Source organism: Urocampus carinirostris, chromosome 11, assembly GCF_059441175.1.
Source record: "Urocampus carinirostris isolate Australia breed hairy pipefish chromosome 11, RoL_Ucar_1.0, whole genome shotgun sequence".
Lineage (NCBI taxonomy): Eukaryota > Metazoa > Chordata > Actinopteri > Syngnathiformes > Syngnathidae > Urocampus > Urocampus carinirostris.
The window spans coordinates 36,146,144-36,170,226 of record NC_142359.1 but is presented as its reverse complement, the minus strand read 5'-3'; the positions used below and the strand labels follow the sequence as shown (position 1 = coordinate 36,170,226).

Sequence of the window (24,083 nt, the reverse complement as noted above, 5' to 3'; positions counted from 1 at the left end):
CTGATCCCCCCCTGAGTCTGACTCTTCTGAATCTGACCCCCCCTGAGTCTGACTCTTCTGAATCTGACCCCCCCTGAGTCTGACTCTTCTGAATCTGACCCCCCCTGAGTCTGACTCTTCTGAACCTGAACCCCCTGAGTCTGACTCTTCTGAACCTGAACCCCCTGAGTCTGACTCTTCTGAACCTGAACCCCCTGAGTCTGACTCTTCTGAACCTGAACCCCCTGAGTCTGACTCTTCTGAACCTGAAACCCCTGAGTCTGACTCTTCTGAACCTGAAACCCCTGAGTCTGACTCTTCTGAACCTGAAACCCCTGAGTGCGACTCTTCTGAACCTGAAACCCCTGAGTGCGACTCTTCTGCACCTGAACCCCCTGAGTGCGACTCTTCTGCATCGGCCTGACCTGAGCGCGACTCTTCTGTAGAGGCCTGTCCTGTCTACCTGTTCTGATTTTGCCTGTCCTGTCTACCTGCTCTGATTTTGCCTGTCCTGTTCTCGTCAGTTCTGCCTGTCTGTTATCCCCTGTCCAGCTTGCCCGCCGGACCCCCCCCTGCCGAGCGCCGATTCCGATCCGCCCGAAGCAGATGGCGCCTGTCTCTCCCCGTTCCTGCGTGTTCGGAGGAGGGAGCGGGGTTGCCCCAATCGTGAGCGTCGAACCATTCCGGGGCGTGAGGTTGTAATTTTTTCTTTTTGGGACCTCGGGAGCTGTCCCTTAAGAGGGGGGCTCTGTCACGGTCGCCTTGGTGACCAGTCTGCCCCGCCCTCTGGGCAACAGCTGAAAGCAGTTCCAATAATTGTGGATCTGCTACTTAAGGCTGCATTGTGGGTTCTGCGGTTGCGGGTTCATTACTACTCATTCTTCACAATCCCGGTCTGTTATGCCTTGTCCTGTTTAGTCTGTTATGCCTTGTCCTGTTTTAGTCTGTTATGCCTTGTCCTGTTGAGTTCGTGCCGGAGGAACTCTGTGTTGTTCTGTTTTGCCCCGGAGTATTGGGCGACTTTTATTTGTAAAATAAAACTTATGGATCGTCAACGCATTTGAGTTCTCCCTTCATGCCTCCTGCCTCCGTTCTGGTCCGGTCACCTCCCACACCACGCCCGCTCTCGTGACAGTTACTGAAGCGTTACGCTGGTATTTAAGACACCATTTACACCAAGAGAAAAATAACTGCACATAAATCAAACTCAAACTGTATTAATGTGTTTTAATTTACTTTACTTTTTCGAAAGGTCACTAATTTATTCTTATAAATGCATGCGGTATTTTATGGCACTATTTTTGTTGTCTTCTTAAGGGGCACATTATGCACATTTGTTGTTTTTACCAATCCTCAAAATAAAATAGACATCAAAAATTTGATTTTTTTAATTGCATTTCTTCAATTTTATTTAAAAAAAACAATTAAACATACGGTCATTCATTAAAATAGTAACTAAGTTAAAATTAAGGCAGTACCATACAACGGTGTGGTCGCGTTATTCTCCACATGATGGGCTGCATCCAACTTATTCATTTTGATAGTAGGCTAATATAGATACATACAGCATGTGCTGCGTTCATTGTAAAAGTAATATAAGGCTTTTAATTTTTTGCGGCTACTGAAAAATTCATTTTGGGTTTTTTTTGGTCTAATATGGCTCTTTCAACATTTTGGGTTTCCAACCCCTGGGCTAGCTTGGTGTTCTGCCTGCAGAGCCTGTTTTTAAAAAAGTACTCTGGCATTCAATGAGCGTAGTTAATTTCTTAGATTTAAACTATTATTATTTTGTTTATTAAAGTATTTGAATTTACTTTGATTACTTTGATGTATTTTTAAATTGAATGTATTGATGATTGGATGGACTTTGATGATTTGAAAATCTTTTTGAATGGTTGAAAAAATGCAAATGAATAAATAAGACAAATTATTCAGTGACTCAGTACTTGACTCAGTAGTGAGTAGTACTTTTTCACTTTTACTCAAATAATAAATGTCTACTCTTTACTTTTACTTGACAGTACTTTTACTTGAGTAACATTTTTGGCGACTCTACCCACATCTGCATGAAACTCATCGCAGTTGTCGGAATGACTTTGCATTGAAGCAAAAAGCAATAAGAGGATGAAAAAAATCCTCATCTATCCACTAAAAAGGGGATACTATTGGGTTTGAGGATAAGATGGCGTCTGGGGCTTTGGATGCGAGATTCGGACAAGTTTCATTAAGTGTTAGTCATGCCTTTTTCCTCTGGGAACCGGCAAGTTTTCTGGGCTATTATGAGTTTGAACTATTGGCGAGATTTCGTTCTGGTGAAATGTAAAGTGTCGCTGATGAAAAATAGTGGTATACATCAGATATACGGCAGAAGGCTCAACCTACATTTGCAGGTGTGATAGGCTGCTACCAATACCAAGTGTTGTTATCAGTAGTGATACCAGCCTTATTTTAGGATCAGTGACGTTGGGTGAGGTTTGTATCTGGTGAGGCACAGACAGATTTATAAATAAATAAACCTACATCTTATCATTTGATTGGCAGAGCAAGAAAGCAATATATAAACCGTCTGCGCTCAGTGCTAAGTGATTTGCTCAGGTATAGCTGAGAGAATGAGTATGAATTGTAGACACGAAGTGTTGCAAACCCTCCTGTGTCCCCATGAAAGAATATTTAACAAGAATGAGAAGACAGGCGGAGAGAGACAGGGATAAAGAGGAACATGAAAGTCTCCTGAAAGCTAAGACGAGGAAGTTTATCAAAGGGTATGTACAATGAGCTACACTGCACCCACTGTGTTAGTTGAGGAAATACCTGTGTATATGCAATGTTTAAAAAGTTTGGCAGCAGACAGCATGATGCCAACTAAATAAAGCTGTCAAATAATGACATCACACCAAAATCACGATGATAAGCCCCTTTTGTTCTTTTGGGGGAGGCAAAAAAAATGTTCTTCTTCCAAGGGGGAGGAGGGTGGTGTCGTGACAAAAAATTATTGAGAAGGGTGTCTTACCTTAACGTGTAAAATATGTCTATGCTCTACTCCTTTTGAATAAAAGCGACGACAGATATAGGTTATCCTTTCTGAAGAAAAAAGTCCATGCAACTAGAAAAAAAATTCTGATTGTCTTGACTTGCCGTTACCTTGCTAATACCATAACTAATTTTAATATTTGGGGCTGAGGCGTGCGCCAAATCTGAATCCTTGGTCTCACTATTGCCCTCTGCCGTGAGGCAAGAGAATTGCATGCCTCATTCTCCATCTGCAGACTCATCATCAGGATTACATTACACACTGATTGTAATAATGATATTCATAACATAAATTCAAAATTCACAATTTTTTTAAAAAGAAAAAAATTGTGAATTAAAATTAAAAAAACATTAACTCGGACTAAATATAACCGTTTGAATGATAAGGTAAAATACATAAATCATATAAAGTTGCATTTTTTAATAATACTGATAGGTCGAGAAATTTAAATTCATTTTACATAATATAAGCCTCACCTTAAAGGAGCAGCCATAATTGTCCACCATCTTGCTTCTATGGGTACCCGAAACCCTCAAAAAGGCAGGGCTGTTAGGGTCTGGTACGCCTCCTTACACCAGAGGGCGCCAAAAACCACAAACATGTCCCCAATTATCCTGTTAAGCATAATATGATGACATTTTGGCCAGCACAATTTTTCAGCAGCCGATCTTTCTGTATCAAACGATATCTGTCACTCCTGGGCGGCCCGCACATTCTCAATTGCTGGATAGAGGAAGCTACACGAGGAAGTGGGGGCTCTGCGATGTGTGGACAAAGATCTGATAGAAGCCATTTCTACAATGGAGTGGGGATTCATGATACTAAAATAGTTCCCAGGAGCTTGATACCTACTGATGAGCAGCGCCAACGCTTTTAGAGTAGTTTTTTAAATTACACAAAAATAATGATCATTTTCACTTTTAGGCACTCAGAAACAATGCCCTTTAAAATACATATATATGTTATGGCACTGAATGAGTTAATAAATACCATCCTTGCCACAGTTCCTGCTTCCCTTCACATGATTCCACCCTCAAAAAGCATAGCAGATCCTAACATGGACCAAATAATGAGAAGTAATGACTTTGGTCACTTTTGGGTCTCCCTAATTTTTATTCTTCCTGGTGCTTTTTAGCACTTGTTTTCGGGTTTACTACACCATACAGCAACATCTAGAGGCCAAATAAGACACTCTCCCTTTAAATACAAATAAAATCAAAACAATTATATATGATACAAAATCTACACATCTGAAGGGATGTGTAGACATTTCCTAACCACTGTATGCCTGGAGAAACTTCTCAGACTCATCATGGGATTGGCTACCCACGGCTCAGGAGAAGCGAGTGGCTCGCTGGCGCTTTTCCTAAAATATTTACGAATTGAAAAAGAAGCGGGAGGGAAATATATTTTGGTTTTAATACAGTTTCTGTAGGAGGACAACATATCACAAACACTTTTAACGTTTTCCAAAGCTGTAAGAATACGTGAAATGAATATTGCATTTCAACTAAGGTTTTAACTATGAGCTGGTAAACGAGTGCAATTCTGTTTCGCATGTTTTACTTTCCCGTGTCACCTGTGCGAGAGCCTACTGTGCGGCCTAAGCCTCGCCCCTTTTTAAAGGGGCTACATTCTGTGTTTGATCCACCATTGACACCAAAAATAAAAAGAGAAAAATAACTGCACAGAAATCAAACTTAAACTGTATTAGGATTCTATTCACTCCACCTTTTCAAAAGGCTATTTTATTGCTATTTTGTTTTTTATTGCACTCTTTTTGTCACCCAGATAAGGGACACATTATGCACCTTTTCAAATCCTCGTAATCAAACATTTCTTAATTGCATTTCTTACATTTTATCAAAACAATTAAACATAAGGGCAGCACTGCAGCGCAGTGGTTAGCGCGTGAGTAGAATTCTGAGGTAATGAGATCGAACCTTCCTGTGTGGAGTTTCCATGTTCTCCCTGTGCTTCGGTGGGTTTCCTCCGGGCACTCCGATATCCTCCCACTTTCCAAAAAAACATGCATGTCAGGTTTATTGGCCGATGCAAATCGTCCCGAGGTGTGAATGAGCAAGTGAGTTGTCTGTCTCTGTGTGCCCTGCGACTGGCTGGCAACCAGTTCAGGGTGACCCTTCCCACAACCCGAAGAAAGCTAAGATGAGCTCCAGCACCCCTGCGATCCTACTGAGGATAAGCGGTGCAGATAATGAATGAATAAATGGATTTATTAAACATAAGGTAATTTGTTGATATGGTGGTATCCTGCAGCAGAGTAGTATTTCTTGTGCTGCATCCAACCTTAATTTTTATAGTAGGCTTTAATATAGCTAATATAGATACATAAAGCATGCCTTGCATTTGTTAAAAGGCTTATAAGAGACTTTTGATCTCTTGCCGCTCCTGACCAATTTTTTGGGGGGTTTTTTTTGGGGTCTAATATAGCTCCATCAATGTTCCTGACCCCTGGACTAACCAATCACAGGGTGCTGAGCATCGGCAGACAAACTCTACTTTGTTCCACGAGTCGAAGTGTGATCGATGGAATCAAGTCAGCTCAATGGGCTCGTGCTAGAGCTCTTTGGGAATGGCGGCTATCAAGCCGCCCATTTGCCTTATTGATCGGTGACAAACAGTTTGGCCCTCCCACACGATAGGGGCCCGGGAAGGATAGGATGTAAGAAGAGGGACCGCAGATCGATGGACCCTCACTGAGTGTGTGCAAACACAAGAGGAAGAAGATGTAGACTGATGAAGTGCTCTTTCAAATTGATTCCCTCCAATATACTGTAGTCAATTTTAAACTGCACAATGGCAATACAAGTTAAAAGTTTGGCCTGTTATTCCATGATAAAGCATTATTAGTATTAATTAAAAACATTTGAGGGACTTTGTAGGATAGTTTTCAGCTTTTGGCTAAACAGCCAACCACATTATAAGCATTTTTTGTATCATATACTACAACCTCATCGTATGCTTTTTTTGTATCGTATACTACAAGCAAAATGGCCCGGTGTTGCCAAATAGAAGATTGTATTCGGCTGCTTGGAGTGCTCAGGGTTCGGGAGCTTCAGTACCCAATTTGGCCCCCAGAATGTGTTAGAAATCCCAGGACAGCAGACTACTCAAAAGCAAATTTTTCAACGATGTTGTTGGTATTTATTGGTGGTGCCTTGACACTGCACAAACTTGAAACACACAAACACACACACACAGACACAAATCAGCATTTATAAACTAGTTTAGATTTAGATTTAAAATAGCTACATAGATGGATATCTTATTTGTGTTTAGTTTCAGACTTAAAGGGACAGTTTGTTTTATTTAGCGCCTCACTCAGGTCCTCTTCCTCACATGGTTAGTCTGTGCCTTGCCACAATTGTATTAATTTTACAAATTGTGTTATTATTTATTTCTTTTTTCTTTTTATTTTAACCATTTTGTGCGTCCGTTTATTTGGGGTTTTTTTCGGGTTGTTGGATGGGGGAAAGGAGAGAACTGTATTTTCTTATTGTACACTAAAATAATATTTTATACACACATTGGCGCTAAAGTGCTTTACAAATAAAATTTGATTTTATTTGAATCTTTTGGTATTTTAGAATTCTATTACGATCTAGGGCTTTAAAGGATTTCCTTCGATATTCTTTCATCAGGATTTAAACACTTGTCGCTAATTTGTAACAAAACAAACAAAAAATAATTGGTTTTGAAGGAGGACTTATTTTTATTCCCCCCATTTTCGTTTAACAGATCGATTGTGCAAAGCAAGGGGTAAAATAAGCATGACCATTTCTGTTGAGGCTTTTTAAATTTGTGTTGCCCTTTCAAAATGATTGACAATCATTTATATACCAAATTGGCAGAACAGAGAAGTTAGTGGAAAATTCCCAACGCACCATCTTCAGACGAGTGCTTTGTCCAGACTGATTGCTGCTAGTGTTCTGATAAGAACTGGATTAATCATCGTCACACTCTTGGAGTAATCTAAGTTGGTCAACCATTTTGCCCCCGTTCTCAGTTTTCTCCAATTGCGGAAAATGTCTTGAAAGTGGTTCGCTCGAGCCCTACAGCCTTGGAAATGGCTCTGTGACCTTTTCAGGATTGATTGAGGTCCAATAATTTGTTGAATTCATTTGGATTGTGGTGTTTCCTTAAAAGGCGGTGATGCTAGAAAACCCTCCAAAATGGCAGATTCGAAAAGATTTTGCAAAAAAGCGTTGACCAAAATTTCCCCACAGCGTTGTGAAAGACTTATCACCAATGAATGAAAACTTTATTCGAACATTAAAATAAAAACATAACAAAACAAAAACAACTCAACAACAAAATGATATTACGTAATATGTTCGAAAAGGGGTAGTCAGAAGCAAATGCAATTATCGAAAACGTGTGATTTCTGTTATCGCAGTCAAAAGTGGCCCAATTCGCTTTTGTGTTCAGTGAGCAAGTACTTTTTTAAATACCTCCGCATCGGTTTTGATTTTTTTTGTGCCTTAAAAAATGATGTTGTGTTCTCATTGACAGTGTTTGGTTCACACTTAGCCTCAAAGCAGTGCATTAAAGTACAAATTATAAATATTGAGGATGAAGTGTAGACACAAAGTGTAAGAGACTGTCAAGTGACCCCATAAAAAAAATATTTAACAGGGATGTTGAGACAGGCTAAGATAGACCGAGTAGAGAGACAAACAAAAGTACCCTCTTAAAAGCTATGACGCGGAGGTTTGACGAAGCGTCCGTAGCAAAAAACAGTTTGAAAAAATTGGCAGCGGACAGCACATAGCCAAATAGATTAAGCTGTCACGTTAAGACTTTACAACCCACGTTCACGTTGATAAGACACTTGAATTCTTCTTCAGCAAAAATGTGCCGAAAGGTGAAGATTTGACATGAACGGAGGTGACGTGTTACCACCAATATCGAGCAATCGTTGTCCCAAACAATATCATGTGATCACTTTTTTAAAAAAAAAGATCGACCTTGGAGGATGCAAGAGGATTTCTTCTTCGGGGGATTGGGGTTTCTGGGGGCGTGACACACAAAAATTGAGAAGCACAGCTCTAAACAGTGCGTCCATTACTTGAATTTGAAATAAAATAACCTACCTAAGCCTTTACAATTTCTGGCAAAGCTGACAGCTTTCTGGTTGATCAACTGTGAGCGGCGATGCGGCAAATTCAGTCTGGCCGGCCGTCACTCAGACGGCACCACCTCTTTGACCTGCTGCCCTCCAGCAGACGCTACAGGTCTTTTAAAACAAGGACTAAAGGGTTCAGAGACAGTTTTTCCCCAGGGCCATGACCACCCCAAGCAAGACTGTGAAGAAAATGTTTCTTGCTCACGTACAGAAAAAGGAATATTCATATCTTATTTCTTGACTTATTTTTTAAATATGTTGCAGCTAAATGTCATTGCACCATTTTGTTATGGCACTGTTGTTCTGGTGCACATACAACTTAAGTCAGTCTCAACCACTACCTTGTAAATATTTTGCCCATTCATCCTAACATTCTCATTTATCTTATTTTCCTATTTTAACTCTTTACTACATGTTTATCTTTGAGTTCCATGTTTAATCTCATTGTCAATAATGTTCACTACGTTATTATTAGTTGCAGGCCGTACATGTCACACATAGCCTTTCAGTGATGGCCTTGTCTCATTTGAGAACAAACCAGCGCTTAAGCCTGCTGGTTCTGGCTCTGAGACTCTACAACTTTTGACAGCAGCAGTTTAAAAAGGTTGTTAGAGGGATAGGTGAAGTCAGGCACTGTCTGCTTCAAACCATCCATCTTTTATTTAATCATCACAATGTTATCGTTTATGAAGTGAATAAAATTTGTTCACATCAGGATCGCAATGCATCCACAAATCGGAATTTACCCCACCCCTAGTCGAGTGTCCCGGATAAATCCCAAAAGGCAAATCGGCACGGCAGAATGCAAATGCAACAGCGTCAACACCCGCCCGTTGCCGTGTTTGATCCTAGACAATAAACCGGCTGGCGTCCTTGGACAAAGTCACTCACAGAGAGTGAGAGCATCTCCGCTCCCTGTTTATTGAACAAGGATTTATTTGGAAACTGTTTTTCATTTGTGATTCAGGAGGAAACCCCACTCAACAAAAACCTGGTGCAAAAACCTACTGGAGGATGCAGGAATATCTGATTGCGGAATACAATTGTAGAATATAGCGCAAGGTGAATCTGGTGGGGATGATAGAAAAGAAAGTGAGCCTTATTTATGTACACATTCACTTCGAAAATATAACTCACAGGAATATTTTCCTTATCCTCTGTAAAGAATGACTAAGATTCCTACAGCTTACTGAGACATCACGATGAAAAAGGCTTACGATACAGAATTTAATGTGTGAACGTGAAAAAATAACCCAGTTTAACTTATCTTAATTTAAGGGAAATGCAAAATAGACTTGACATTTACCACATGATTTAATTCACATCTTTCTTTGGCCATAGTGTTCAGCCGATTTCTTTTCTTTTTAAAGGGTAAAATCGTATAACAGTGCTTGAGGGAGCTTTAAATGGGCCTTTGGAGGGATATCTAAAAGGATACTCTTAAGATTTGAGAGGAACAGCAAGCCCAGCTGTTATATCTCCGGGTCACTTGGTGACCATCTTGCTGAGGGTAAGAAAGACCTTATTCAGCATTTTTTTTCTTTTTCATTTTTTGTAAAGCGGTTCTGACTGGGCGATTTAATGGGACAACTGTCGATTGAGGAGGATCTGAGAACTAGAACAGGGAATTTGTCCTTCGAAATAAACTTGATGATGTATCCTGTTGTGAAATGCCAAACAGAACAGTGACTTTAATATATATTTTGGATTTTCTTATTCGAATTGACTACATTTTCACATTATATTTGGAATAGTTTTAATACAATTAGTGTGCAATGTATTACTGTGCTGAGCAGATGAGTGAAGCACACAAACAATGGAATTACTTATAATTTTAGCAAACTTACAGCAAGTTAAGCAACCCAATAATTTGGTTGTCGTCGCATGAACTTTTCTTCAAAATGGAGGACTACCTATCTATTGATGATTTCAATTCAAAGTGAACGCAGAGTCCATAGACTTCGTTTATGAGATAAGACAATAAAAGTGTTTTTTATGCTACCGTTTGTATAGGATATTGATTCATTTATCTGTAAATTTGACTGTGCCTCACCAGACACTAACCTCACTGAATATCACTGCAGAAAACCATTCACCCACACACTCACTCTTGGGGAATATTTCATATTACAAACTCAGTGTTGGGAATCACCCCGTGATAAAAAAAAAATGCCGTTACATAATGCCGGTTATTTTTATCAGTAAAAGGGTAATGTAACTTTTTCCTTTTTCTGCTGTTATGACGCCGCTACTGTTACTGGCGATCAAACGGGGTGCGGTGTGTACTTTTTCCTGCGTATTTACTTATGTTTTTGTGTGTTTTTCCATAGGTTTTCTGTGTGCATCATTGTACGTTTTCTGCGTATTCACGTACGTCTTATGTGTGTGCGTAGGTTTTGTGTGTTTACATACATTTTTGTGCATGCGTTCACATACGTTTACGTACGTTTTATGTATGTATTTATGTATATTTTATGTGTTTATGTACGTTTAGTGTATTAACGTACGTTTTGCGTGTGTTAACGTGTATTTGGAAGTGTTTACGTACAGTTTTGTGCGTGTTTACATACATGTTGATTGGTATTTTATTATATTTTTTTACTGTTTATTTTTTTTGCACTTCAACTGTTGGATAAATCTGTTGCTGGTGAGGTGTGATAAATATTAGAAGGTTCTATAACATAACTCTTTTCTATTGAACTGACTCAAATACTGATTAGAAAATTTCAAATTCTTTGACATCCAACAACTTTTTTTAAAAGTAACGAACATAGTTACTTTTCCTTATAACTAGTTAATTTTATTATAGAATAATTCAGTTACAAACTCAGTTACTTTTTGGAAGAAGTAATGAGTAACTATAACTAATTACTTTTTGAAAGTAACGTGCCCAACAGTGACTAATTAGATCTAAAAACTGAATTATAGAGAGGTCCAAACGTACTTAAACATCACTCCGTCTGTCTGACAATTCTTAATTATATCAAATTCTTCCTACTTTGTGGTGCGCCTTCTCTAGACTCCACTGCCAATCCTAAGATGACAACTACATCCAAACGCCCACGCCTACAATATTCCCCCGCGGAACCTGACAGAAAAAAGCGGCTGAATGTGCAACCCACGCTACCATCTCGCACGTCATACAAAAGACACCAAAAAAAAGATACACAACAGTAGCAGCAGTAGCAGCAGTAACAGCGCATCACTCAAATGGGTCTAATTAATTTTAATACCCGCCAGGGCAGTCAATACAGAGTAAAGCATAACAGAAAGCTGTAATGGAAATCAAAAAAAGCTCTCAGACGTTTCCAAGATGTATCCGACACTTGAGAGCTGTCGAGAGCGTCAAGGTCAATTTGAACATTAACAGTTGTAAAAGCAAACGGCACACATCAGATCAAGAGTTTTATAACCAAGATGTTATTATTTATGGCTTGTATGTTGCCCCTTATTTTTTTCACACTGCAACAGGGCTCAGGACACAGTAAATTCTCATGTGTTGTTGTGTTGTCTTCAAGCTAGCAAGTTTAAGCTTTAGCTTTCAGTTAAAGTAGGCAGGTCAAACATTAGGCCCACTGGACAATTTGAACCAGACCGCCATGAGTACAGACGCTCCTCTACTACAACCATTCGACTGACGAAAAACGGGAGATACGAAAAAAAAATTCGGGATGTCGGACATTGCTGTAAGTTGGATTTTGTATTGTGTGCACCTTTTTCCGAGTAGAGGACAGTGCTGTGGTGCTTCTTTTCGCCTTATGGCACAGTGAGAGGTAGCCCAGCATCCACCCCAAACAAGAAATCCAGCCCCTACTTCCTGTTTCGTGTGTATTCATAACAACGTGTACTGTATCACTAGCACGCTAACAACTTTGACGTCTTTATTGTTTAATATCTTGCGCATCCATTCAATATAGTTGGTGTAAAGTGTAAAGAAGAGGCGAGCCGTTTCTTTTGAAAGGAAAGTGGAATAAGAAAGCTTGATGCGGTTGAGAGAATGATTGGATCGCTTTTTTTTCCGTCCACTTTTTAGCACGGAGGAGGAAGTTGCCTAACTGTTTCAAAAGAAAGTTAAACTTAACTTTATTTATCTTTATAGTCAAGTCAAGTCATGTTTATTTGTGACGCCCTTAATCACAAGGAGTCTCAAAGGGCTGCACATACCACAGAATGTCAAAGCCTATAGTGTAGCTTTGTTTTATAGTACTATGCTTTATCATTCAGACTGCTTTGTAACGTTATAGAGCATATTATTTTATTAAGCGTTTATTTTTCAGTTTCAAAATAATACAGGTTACTTATACAAGCCTTAAACATACTGATATAAACCCTGAACATGCATTACATACAAAATATAGCACTGAAGCAACATACAAACAAATTCAACTTTCGAACGATAGTAAGGAACGTATCTCGTTCGTAAGTCAGGCAGCGTCTGTATGTTAGAAAAGACGAGAGTCTCTATGTCAATCCTATAAAAAATTGTGATTTTTTTTTCTGTTTTATAAATGCTCACCAAATGCTACAGAGCAGTGTTCAGTTTTTATAGCATGGTGAGTCGGTTCAGTTGTAAAACTGCATTCACTCAACTTTGGACACTCAATGCCAAACATGAACATTATTTTACCCATTTAAATGTGTTGGGTGTAAAAAAGATCCCATGTCATCCATGATTATGATATGCAGGTTATGTTACTGCTGAATACTGTATGATAAAGCACAATACTGAAATTAAAAGCTAAAAATTCGGAGTTGACATTCTTTTACTGATCCAGCCGACCTCAGAACAGTAGGTCTGGATACGGCCCCAGAGCCAAACTGAATTTGAAGTCCCTGAGTCAAAGGGACCACAACATGTTGCTGTATGATATAGTGCTAAAATGCACAAGGAATAATACAAAGTACAGAGACCCAAACTGACTAATACACACATTTGTACTTCTTATTTTTTGCCTAGCTTTTTTTTCTAGTTTTTTTAAGGTACCCGTAGCAGAAAGATGGCAGACAACTATGTCAGCTCTTTTTAGGTAAGGCTCATGTTCCATCCATCCATTATTTGCACCACTAATCCTCAGTAGGGTTTGCGGGGGTGCTGGCGCCCCATCCCAGCTATCTTCGAGCAGTGGGAAGGGTACACCCTAAAATGGTTGCCAACCAGTCACAGGGCACACAGAAACAGACAATTCATTCGCTCATTCACAACTCAGGACAATTTGGACCAGCTAATTAACCTGACATGCATGTTTTTGGAATGTGGGAGGAAACCGGAGTGCCCGGAGGAAACCCACGCAAGCACAGGAAGAACATGCAAACTCCACACAGGAAGGTTTGATCCCATGACCTCAGAACTGTGCCACACACGCGCTAACCACTGCCGTGCTGCCAGAGGCTCATGTTATGCCAAACAAATGCCAATTTATTATATTATATAATTATATATTATATATATTATATAATTTATTATAGAGTATTTTTCAAAATGTGAGTTATATGATAGTACATGTACTTTTGCTTATTATTTAAATCAATATTGTTTTTTTATGATGTCTTTACCAATAGGAGGCATAAAATAATACACACTTTCCCTTTAAAACTTTTAAGCAATAATAGTGATTGGCAATTTAGTTCACTTTTCTTAATTAGAGTGAAATGACATTTTGATAGGAAAGAGGAATGATTAGGTTTTTAGCGACACAATGGGATTGGGAGTTGATTCAATATAGTTGGGATGATGCATTTACTTTTAGTTGTATTTTTACATATTTACAGTGCATCCAGACAGCCTTTACCGTTCATTACTTTTTCTGATATTGTTGTTACAGCATTATTAGTAACAGGACTCGATTCCTTTTTTTTACATCAAATTCCTTTTTTTTTCTTTTTTTTATTACATCAAATTCTATTCACCTCATGATAAGAATGTGAAAAAACATTTTGGGGAGATTTGGAAAAATCATTGAAAAAAAAACCTAAGAAACCACATGCACATAAAGTATTTCCAGTCTTTGCCATAAAAGTCAACATTGAGCTTTGGTGCATCATGTTGCTATTGGTCATACTTGAGATGTTTCTAAAGCTTTACAGTAATTGAATTTCACCATTTAGTACCAAGTCTATAGAAAGTCCCATAGTTGACAGCCCATGTCAGAGCATAAACTAAGAATGAAGTGTCTGAGGACATCCGAGAGAGTATTGGCTCAAGGCATAAGTCTACAAATCTGGGAAATGTTACGGAAAAATGTCTGCTGCACATTGGTGTCCATCATCAAAAATGGAAGAACTTTTTAACTTTTCCTAGAGCCTGTCAGCCATCTGAACTGAGCAATCAGGGTAAATGGCCTAGTCCAGGGGTGGCTAACCCATTCCCGGAGAGCTGCACGTCCTGCATGTTTTGGAGGTTTCGCTGCTCCAACACAGGTGACGCCCATTTTTAGCTTGTTAGAAGGCTTTGTGAGAGCTTGATAACGATCCAGGTGATTGGAATCATCTGTATTGGAGCAGAGAAACCTCCAAAACATGCAGGACAAGCGGCTCTAGACCTATATGGAAAAAAGGTCAGACAGAAGCCATTTCTTGGTAAAGGGCACATGTAAACCTGCCTGGAGAATACCATAAGGCACTTTCAAACCATGACGACCAAAGTTACCTGTTATGCTGAGATTGAATTTATTTACATCGTAATCATCAGAACATTGTTGGGGACGAAACAATTATTGCTCAATATTGGACCGGGAAACGTCCCCTCCGTCCAGGCCAATACTGTGCCCATGGGCATCATCATGATCATGCATGTCTTTTTTTAGTGGCAGGAAAAGAGACACTGGTACGAATAGACAAAATAATGAATGCGAGAATGTACAGAACAGCCTGGATCTGGATGGTCCAACAAGTATCACTGTATAATTCAAAGTAGAAATAGTAAATTTGAACCAATTTGGGTGGGGGATAGATAGACGGAAGGACGGACGGACGGAGCGATAGACAGACAGACAGACAGACAGACAGACAGACAGACCGGTCAGTTGGTCGGTCGATGGGTAGGTAGGTAGGCAGGCTAGCTGGGTAGTTACATCCATTATTTGTTTTCAAAAATACTGATATATAACAAGTAATGAAAGATAGATACAAATATTTGAAGGTACTACATACTAATGGTCAATATTGTTTCTTATAAACAATAGAAGGAAATAATAGAGTAAACCTATGGACTGCACAAAAGCAATGACATCCCCCTCCTGTTGCCATTATGTGTGGCTTTGTTTTTCTGGCCACAATGGTCCCTGGTGGTGTCGCTGTCAGCAGAGGACCCTCATGATCCATCGTAATGACGCTAGCCATCAGCAGCCTTTCATGCCAGTATCGAGCGCCTCTCTTTTTCTCTTTTAGTCCCAAACAAAAGCAGCTGATGGCAGCGGCATTTACCTGCAAGGGGCCACACGCACATACCGGGTATGTGCGTACCTCCCGTATGTTTTTTTTTTGTTCGATGTCCATTGATTCGGCTGCACTTATTTTCTTTTTGAGTCGAGCGAGTGATGTACGCCTCCTCCCTGACCCCCCTGCACACACGCGCTCAAATGGATTTTTCGTCCCCCCCCCCCTGCCTAAACTGTCATATATTGGGAAGATGACCTTATCATCGCCACACTGGCCTCCGGTGGCAGGGGAGAGTTATTTCCTGAGATGGACGAAGCATAGGAGTTCATGGCAAATGTGTTGAACGATCCTTAAACTTTGATGGGGATGAACTGGACAGATTGAGGATAGTCGAAGTTGGCCAGAGTAAGAACCCGAGCTTGGCCCCAAACAGCTATGTCAGATACAACCGTGGTCAGGCTCATGTCAAGGAAAGATGAGTCCAACTTCAGGAATGAGATCAAAAGACTAACTGCGTGGTGTTTAGTGAACAGACATCCACTAAAAAAACAAAGAACAAATGAGATAATCCTGGACTTCAGAAATGGCAGAGTAGACCCAGACCTGCCTCATATCAATGTGAGACATTGTGGAAAGGGTCCGCTCGATCCAATTCCTGGGCTTGCAGATCGCTGAGGACCTCTCTTGTTCAGCCAACACCGCTGCTGTGATAAAGAAAGCCTAGAAGTCACTCTACTTCCTTGAGAGTGCTAATTAGGAGCAACCTGATGGAGAAGCTGCTGGTGAAATTGTGCAGCGTTACCATAGAGAGTATCCTGGCGTGGTGCGCAGGATGCTCTGCAGTGGAAGAGGATTATAAACAGAGCCCAAAAGATCAACGGCTCTCCCCTGCACGCTATCTACACATCATTTTAGTACACATTTTTATAAACATGTATTTATTTTTAAAAGGCAGCAAGAGAGAAGCCTCGCCCAACTCGAATGTATTTTAGGCCCGACCTGGGCCGATATACAGGGTTTGGTCGGACATATGCTTGGTGCTGAGATTTTACCTCTGTCTTGTTCTCTTAATCTATTCTAGCATTATGTCCTAATGTCCTCGACAATCTTCCATGTTATTCGACAAAAATATTTAGACACAAGAGCCTGTCCGTATGGATTGTCTGTATGGTTCTTTCTGTGAATGAGCACATAATAACACGTCTACTTCAATCCTCCGCAAAATTGCGACCCAGATTAACAACCTTGCATGAAACAACCACCTCCTATGGCCTTTGTTTATTGGCAGCTCGCGACAGAGGCGTAGCCACTGCGACCTTCCATGTATCAAAGCTATCTTGCAGACGTGCACCGCTCTCAATCCACTCTGCTCAGGGAACGTCTTGACAGTCTTATTTCCCAACACCGGCGGCGGTTATTTACTCGGAATGAGCAGGAGGAGGAGGGCGGCAATTGGACATCCCTGATCCGTCAGGGATGGAGCTTTGGAGCAAGTGCACATCCTTCACAGCAAGTGTCTTGTCATTTCAAACAAGAGGATAGACACAGCAAACACTGTGTAGTAACAGAAAGGTGACAATGGCTGTGTGAGAGGAAATTGCGGAAAACTCTGCAGGGATGTGAAGTTAAGGCAATAGACCAAAGACACATTTTCCCCATTTTTAAAATCCATTTATATAGCTTTGTTAAAATAGCATGGATTCGTAATTAGAGTAGAAAAAAACCTTCCTGTCTTTAAGGGTTATTTTAGAATATTAAGTATTTTTTAATTCAGGATTATGAAATTGTGACTAGAGGAAAACCTAGTAAAGTGCCATGAAATTCAGTAGATCATTATTCGCTGCAAATTATTGGCTCTGCGTAAAATGTACAAATGTGAAACCTGGAATACAAAGATGACTTCGCAATTCCGAACATCGCCTTTAAGTTCCCAAGCCATTTAAAACCAGTGAGCTCCTACAGATTCTGGAGAGGCAGCCCAAACCTCGGTTCAGTGGTGACTGCGATTTGTGCCAGAATGTGAACTCGGAACAAGAGAGAGAAAAATAAACTCCCCTTTCACCCCGCCCTGTGCTGGTTGTTTGTTTGCAAAGCCCGGCGGTCTCACAGTAAGCACTGTGGATGGAATACTAATGATTGTGACACAAGAAACCCTGAAATAGTTCATGGGTGTATGAATGGATACACTGACTATGCAAACACATCTATGTTTCCCCCTTCAACCATATTTGATCTTATCATCCATTTTTTGAAAGCATACCATCAGGGCAAGTGTCAAACTTTTAAAGATCAAACCGAGGATCGTCAGACCAAAGGGAATGGGAATAAAGATAAAATAGTGGAGAAAAGCTGATTGTAAAACTTGACAAAAGTCTCTGCCTCCTTATCATTAACAGAGCAATTAGCTATCGGATGGGACGCGGTAAGTAGCAGTCGTTCCATGGCGATGCTCCCAATCAATGGGACTTTTCACCGAATAGCCACAGCTGTGCTCGCGCCTGGCCTTCCTTCAACAAGAATGATTACAATATCACCAATAACGGCTCTGAATCCACTGGTGGCCACAATTTCTTCAAAAGGAAATGAGATTGCATTGATTTCCGTTTCTTAATGTGTGGCCTTAGAGCCAGAATGGCATCTTGTTGCTAATAGTCACTTAGTCAACCTCTTTGTGCAAGTTGTCCAACCTTTATTTATGCTCTGTATGAGGTCATAAGAGTCAGAAAAAACAAGCAAGATAGCGTCAAGCAGAATGATCAAAACCCTGGAGTTAGAAGGAGCTGACTTTCTACACAGCTTGGAAAATGCCCAAATTCTGATCATTTAAATTTATCATGAAAGGATAATCCACATAATGTCCTGATTCATATTTTCACATCTGTTCTGTTATGGTCACTATAAACATCCAGCACTAGGTCCTTACTTCTGCCATCATTTACATCCTTGTGGCTCTTCGGTCTGAGCAATAAAACGTCTCTCTGAACAGACAATTTTAGTCTTGAATGCCGTCTATAGAGTCTTGCGACCAGAAGGATCTGCAATTCTGATACTCCAAACCTCCTTCTCAACAAAATAATTGGTTTTTCCGTCAGTGTTGGAGACTCCATCTCTGTCAGAAGCACAAAGGTTTTTTATAATAAAATGATAAGCAAGGGACATATGTGACGAAAACACAAAAGTCTACCTGTATAACATTGTTCTGTGTCCAACCTTTTGACACCGAGTAATGGTATGAAGACAGGTACTGTCTTTAGAATGGTGAAATGATTTTGCAAGTTTGGGGGAAAACCTCAACACCAAACCGCCACCCCCTCCCCCCTTTTATCTATTCTGGTCTCATTCTCTAGCTTTCTATTCGATGCTCTTCCTCAGAGGCCCCAGTGCACCCCGCAGAGGTTCATTCTCCTCATGTGAATGGTCGTTGAGGTGTGTAGGGGGGTTGTCAGCGAATTCACCACTCACTGTGAGCATCCTCATAACACCCCCTTTTCCCACCCTTATAGACCCTTTCACATCACCCGCCTTCACAAGGACACCCCCAGAGTGGCCTTAATGCTCCTCTGAGGAAGGCGCTCCTCAAAGACGCAGGAGGAGGAGGGGGAAGTTGAAGCCCCTTTGTGCTCTATAGGCCTTGTCACAAGGTCTTCGAGCACTGACATTCCCCAAAGGTCTTCTTAAAGGCAAGAGGTCCAAGAATGGTTTATGAGTTCGCTCCCTGGACCCCACGATCTGCATTGTGTTTAAAACTTCCTCAGAAAAATTCTGCTCATCCGCCTTCTTTCATTCCGACCTTCACCGCGTATTGACACCTCATTTTGAAGGGGATGGAAAGAGGGGTCAAGGGATGGGGAGTGATGGTGAGGGGGTTAGTCTTTTGTCTGTGGCAGGAATGCATATAAGACGGGAAAGTGTTTGCCGGGGAACACCATGGCAACGGACTGTGGACGCCGTTGATATAATACTAAGGTTTGTCATTCTGCTCAGGCCTGACCCAAATTCTGGCATCCTGGGAAAAAAAGTTTGCTCCGTCAAATAGAGAACACCCACGGATTGATTTGATTTGGAATATATGCCCGAAAGTCCCTTTTTAAAACCGTAGAACACATTTCCAAACAGCTCCAAATAAGTTTTAGGGAACAACCATGACATCTCATGTTCAGTGTTTCCAGGAATAGATTACAATTGCATTCTTAATCGCATTACATTTAGGCAGAAAAAAATTGCTTTCAGCATCAATAAAGAGTTTGCGACATGTGTTAAACATCCTGAATTTTGTTAGTTGCTCTTGCATACAGTTTTCTGTTTCACTAATTTTCAAACAGAAAGGTGACATTTAAACAAGTTTGAAAACAGTTCCTTCTCAGTGCTTTGGAGTTGCCCTGACTTCCCCAGAAATAGGCGCGTGCCACTTTTTTTCAAAATAGAGACAGACTTACTTGATCCCGAGGTCTGCTCGTTGTAATTCGGCACTGTCAGGAGAAAGTGATCAGTCCTTTAGGCTTTTTTCATCGGAATCCTTCGTCCTGCTTTGCCCTGCCTGCCTCGCCACAACGCCTTCCTTTTCTTTGTGGGCTGAGCATAACATGTGCGTGTGTTTTAGGGGTGGGTCAGTAATCATTAGAGGGGGGTGTGAAGTTTACTGACTGGCTTTCAAGAACTCATTACCCCCCAAAGTCACTTCAAGGACACTCGGCCTAGAAGGAGACGGAAAATGTAGGGAGACCCAAAGAAGTTTGCAGTGGGAAAAAGGACGAGGACACCCAAGAAAGGGAATCAAATAGACACAGCAGCTCAAAACTGCAATCTAAAAGCCATGAAAAAAAAGAAACGGAGTGGATCATGAACAACAATGACTGACTGACAGTCCAACTAGTCACACTCCTAATGAAGTGAGAATGTCGCTCAATGGTGGTCTCCCATTCTCACTTATTAGGAGTGTGACTAGTTGGACTGTGTCGTAATTGTGTTATGTCCACTGTTTCTTTTTTTTCTGGGTTTAGTGCAGTTTTGAGTGTGTGTCCTTGTGTCTGTCTGTCTTGCCGTGCCTCGTCCTCTTGTGTTTTATTTTTTATCACCTCTATATGATAGCCTATGATACGTTTGTTCTGCTTGCCTACAATAAATAATGGAATTCTGATTTTGCTATTGAACACCTGCAAAGGAAATTACATACATACATCTTATCCTGTTCTACTTGCAAATTCATAATGTATTGATTTGTATTCTTGTACTTTAAGTATCTTTTAAATGATCAACTTACCAGCCTCTCACCTCCCTACACCTTGCGTGGATTCTGTTGTTTTTTTGTTTGTTTGTTTTTTTGTCTTGTTAGTGTGTGTTTCGTTCCTAATTTTCCTTTTCGGTTTGTGTCAATGTTGTATCATGTAAGCAGTCCTTTTGTGTTGCTGCTTGCTTTTATTTTTATTTTGTTTTTTGGAGTCCACGTCCGCTCTTATTTAATCGAGTGTTGTTTGCTGTTTTGTTACCTATTGTTCGGTTTTGTTTATACTTTTATAACCCGCCGCTTTTGTTGTACTTTGAACTCCTTTTTTTCTAATTTAACCAGTTCCTTGTGAGCCCATGCTTGCCCTCCTTCCCCTTGGCAAATTGATCGAGAGAGAGAGAGAGAGAGAGAGAGAGAGAGAGAGAGAGAGAGAGAGAGAGAGAGAGAGAGAGAGAGAGAGAGAGAGAGAGAGAGAGAGAGAGAGAGAGAGAGAGAGAGAGAGAGAGAGAGAGAGAGATAGATAGATAGATAGATAGATAGATAGATAGATAGATAGATAGATAGATAGATAGATAGATAGATAGATAGATAGATAGATAGATAGAGAAAGAGATACTTTATTCATCCCCGCAGGGAAATTCACATTTCCAGCAGCATCCCTTTGCTGAGAACAATACAATAATAAAGCAAAAGAATACAATATACAAATACCCAATGTGACGTGCTAATACCCACTGTAGCGTGTTGTGTAGAGTATTCAAATAGTGCTACATAAAATACACACTGCAATAAAAGTATGGTAATATGCAATGTAGGGGGTGTGGTTTAATGTGGGCCTTTACTCCGCCGGGTGGAGTTAAAGAGTTAAAGAGCCTCATGGCATGAGGAAGAAAAGATCTCTTCAGTCTGTCCATGGTACAAGACAGTGACAGCAGTCTGTCGCTGAAGCTGCTCTTCTTGAAAATATATGGATAGAGTTTAAATGTTTAAATATGTGATTGCATATTGTATAATTGTATGAGTTTAACAGTACTGTCTGTTTGATGATTGTAATTAGCACATTGTTATTTAATAATTTTATTATATTAGTTGTAATCAATGCACCTTTTGATAGGCCATATATTTGAATCAAGTCATTTTTTGTTGTGTTCCAAGATGTTTTTGTCATTTTAATGCGTGTGGTGTGAGTTTTGGCAGAGCACTTTCAAATTCCTCTCAAGGATTAGTAGGTGGGGACGGATAATGGGAATTTTCCACCATACCCAGGTTTTGTCCATATCAAGGCCCGCCAATTCCTCAAGTTTTATTCTTCTCAAATCCTTCCCCTCTCTGGTATGTAAACTATGGTCAGCCATGTTGTTGACATGCACAAACTATTCATTCTGTTTTTCACAGGACTAAACTATATTATGTCATTTTCTGTTGGTTGTATTCCTATAAAAATCTCATCGGTTACTCATTCAAATCTTAAAACCCGGCTATAGATTCAAGTACATAAAGGACAGACAAACCTCCCTTTGTCTTCAATAAATGAGTGAGTTGCTAATACACTTGAAAACACAACACTGGCCTAAAATATTGAAAATACTGAATAGGAAGATAAGAATAAATCGACCACTGAAATGGCTGCGTTCTTCCACCTGTTTTCTCCTGCAATTAGTACGAGTCGACTACCCTGCTGATAAGGATGCAGAGCGTTCCATCCGTCTAATTCTCCGCTTATTAATAATCCATCTCATCCATTTGCGACCTCAAAATGCCGCCTCCTCCTACCACCAGGACCCTTCCAGTGCAGGAAACACTTCACGAGTAGCCTGATATCATTTCACTCCATTTGATTAAAGAAGATGGGATGATGAAAAAAAGATCACCATGAACCGCAGAAGTGCTGTCAGGAACCAAGCAGTACTGACACGCCTAGACCTTTATTATTTTCATTTTTTTACTCATTCCTCAAATACTTCCTAACTAAGTTTGTTGTTGGAGAAGCGGCATCTGGCAAACACTGTGGATTCATCAAATGGGTTTTTGCTGGCAGCCCGGGGAAGAGAAGGAAGACAGCTGCGGCAGCAGCCGTGAGATGAAAACTCGATGAAAAAAGAAAGCAACCTCTTTTTTAAACATGCGGCTAATGCAGCTGGTGTTGCTCACATGGATGTTTTTAGTAACTAGTGATGCTGACTCCGTTTGAGGAACATGCATGGTTGTATGTCAATAACCACTAATGCTAATGCTGCTACCATCTCTAAAGCAGCCACTTATTCTAGCAAGTGGCAAAGCTAAATAGTTGCTAGGCCAGTAAATTGCTGCAGCTCGAGCAACACTCTCCGCATTGGAATTAGCAACCTCTAGCATTAGCAAATACTGTCATCTGCAGCCAGCAACTCGTGGTACTTGCTGTGCTTATTGCATTTTCAACAAACCAGGCCTGCAAGCATAAACATTGACAGAACACAGCGAGGGGAATAACTATCTTTTTGATCCAAACAGGCTAAGCATTCTACGTGGGCGAAGTTGCTGGGGCTATGGATTGTTGAAATGTGTGCATATGAATCCATCCATCCATCAATTATCTGCACCACTTATCCTCCTAGCTGTCTTCGGGCAATGGGCAGGTACACCCTGAACTGGTTGCCAGCCAGTTGCAGGGAACACAGGGACAGACAATTCACTAGCTCATTCACACCTGGGGACAATTTGGACCAGCCTATTAACCTGATATGCATATTTTGGGAATGTGGCAGATGACCGGAGTGCCCACAGGAAACCCACGCAAGCACGGGTAGAACATGCAAACTCCACACAGGAAGGCTGGTAGCCAAATTTGATCACATGACCTCAGAACTGTGCCACGGACGCGTTAACCACTAATTCGCTGTGCTGCTGTGCATAAGAATCATTTGCATCAATAAAGGCGATGGAAGATTGGATTCCTCTACTTGTAGGGGTCAGTGGTCAGGTGATGCAGGACCCAATTTTTCCACCAGTGGGTATCAGAAACCCCACAAAAGCAGACCCTACAAAAGTAGATGTATCGACTTTGTTGGTATTTATTTGGGTTGCCTTGACATGAAACCAAGCTAAAGACACTGACAGAGGCCTAGACAACTAGTGCGTAAATGTTCACAAAATCGTATTAGCTGTTTCGGAGCTAAAAGTCAATACAAACGCACACACACACACACACACACACACAAATAAGGATTTATAGAGAAGTTAAGATTAGATAATTATGTTGCTTATGTTTTCAATACCTTGTCAGTTACTAGGCTCTAGTTGTTGGTATAAAAGACATACCTTCTTTTCTCATAAGATCGGTAGCCTAG

General features: G+C 40.5%; 1 protein-coding gene across 2 annotated transcripts in view; it reads right to left on the bottom strand.

The window, feature by feature from the left end:
• ptn (pleiotrophin) overlaps positions 1–20,130 on the bottom strand; it is a 49,648-nt gene extending 29,518 nt beyond the window's left edge. For both annotated transcript variants that reach the window (XM_088348547.1, XM_088348548.1), the window contains exon 1: positions 19,970–20,130. The gene's annotated coding sequence lies outside the window, so the exon portion shown is untranslated. The remainder of the gene's footprint in view (positions 1–19,969) is intronic.
• Positions 20,131–24,083: the final 3,953 nt, after the last annotated feature.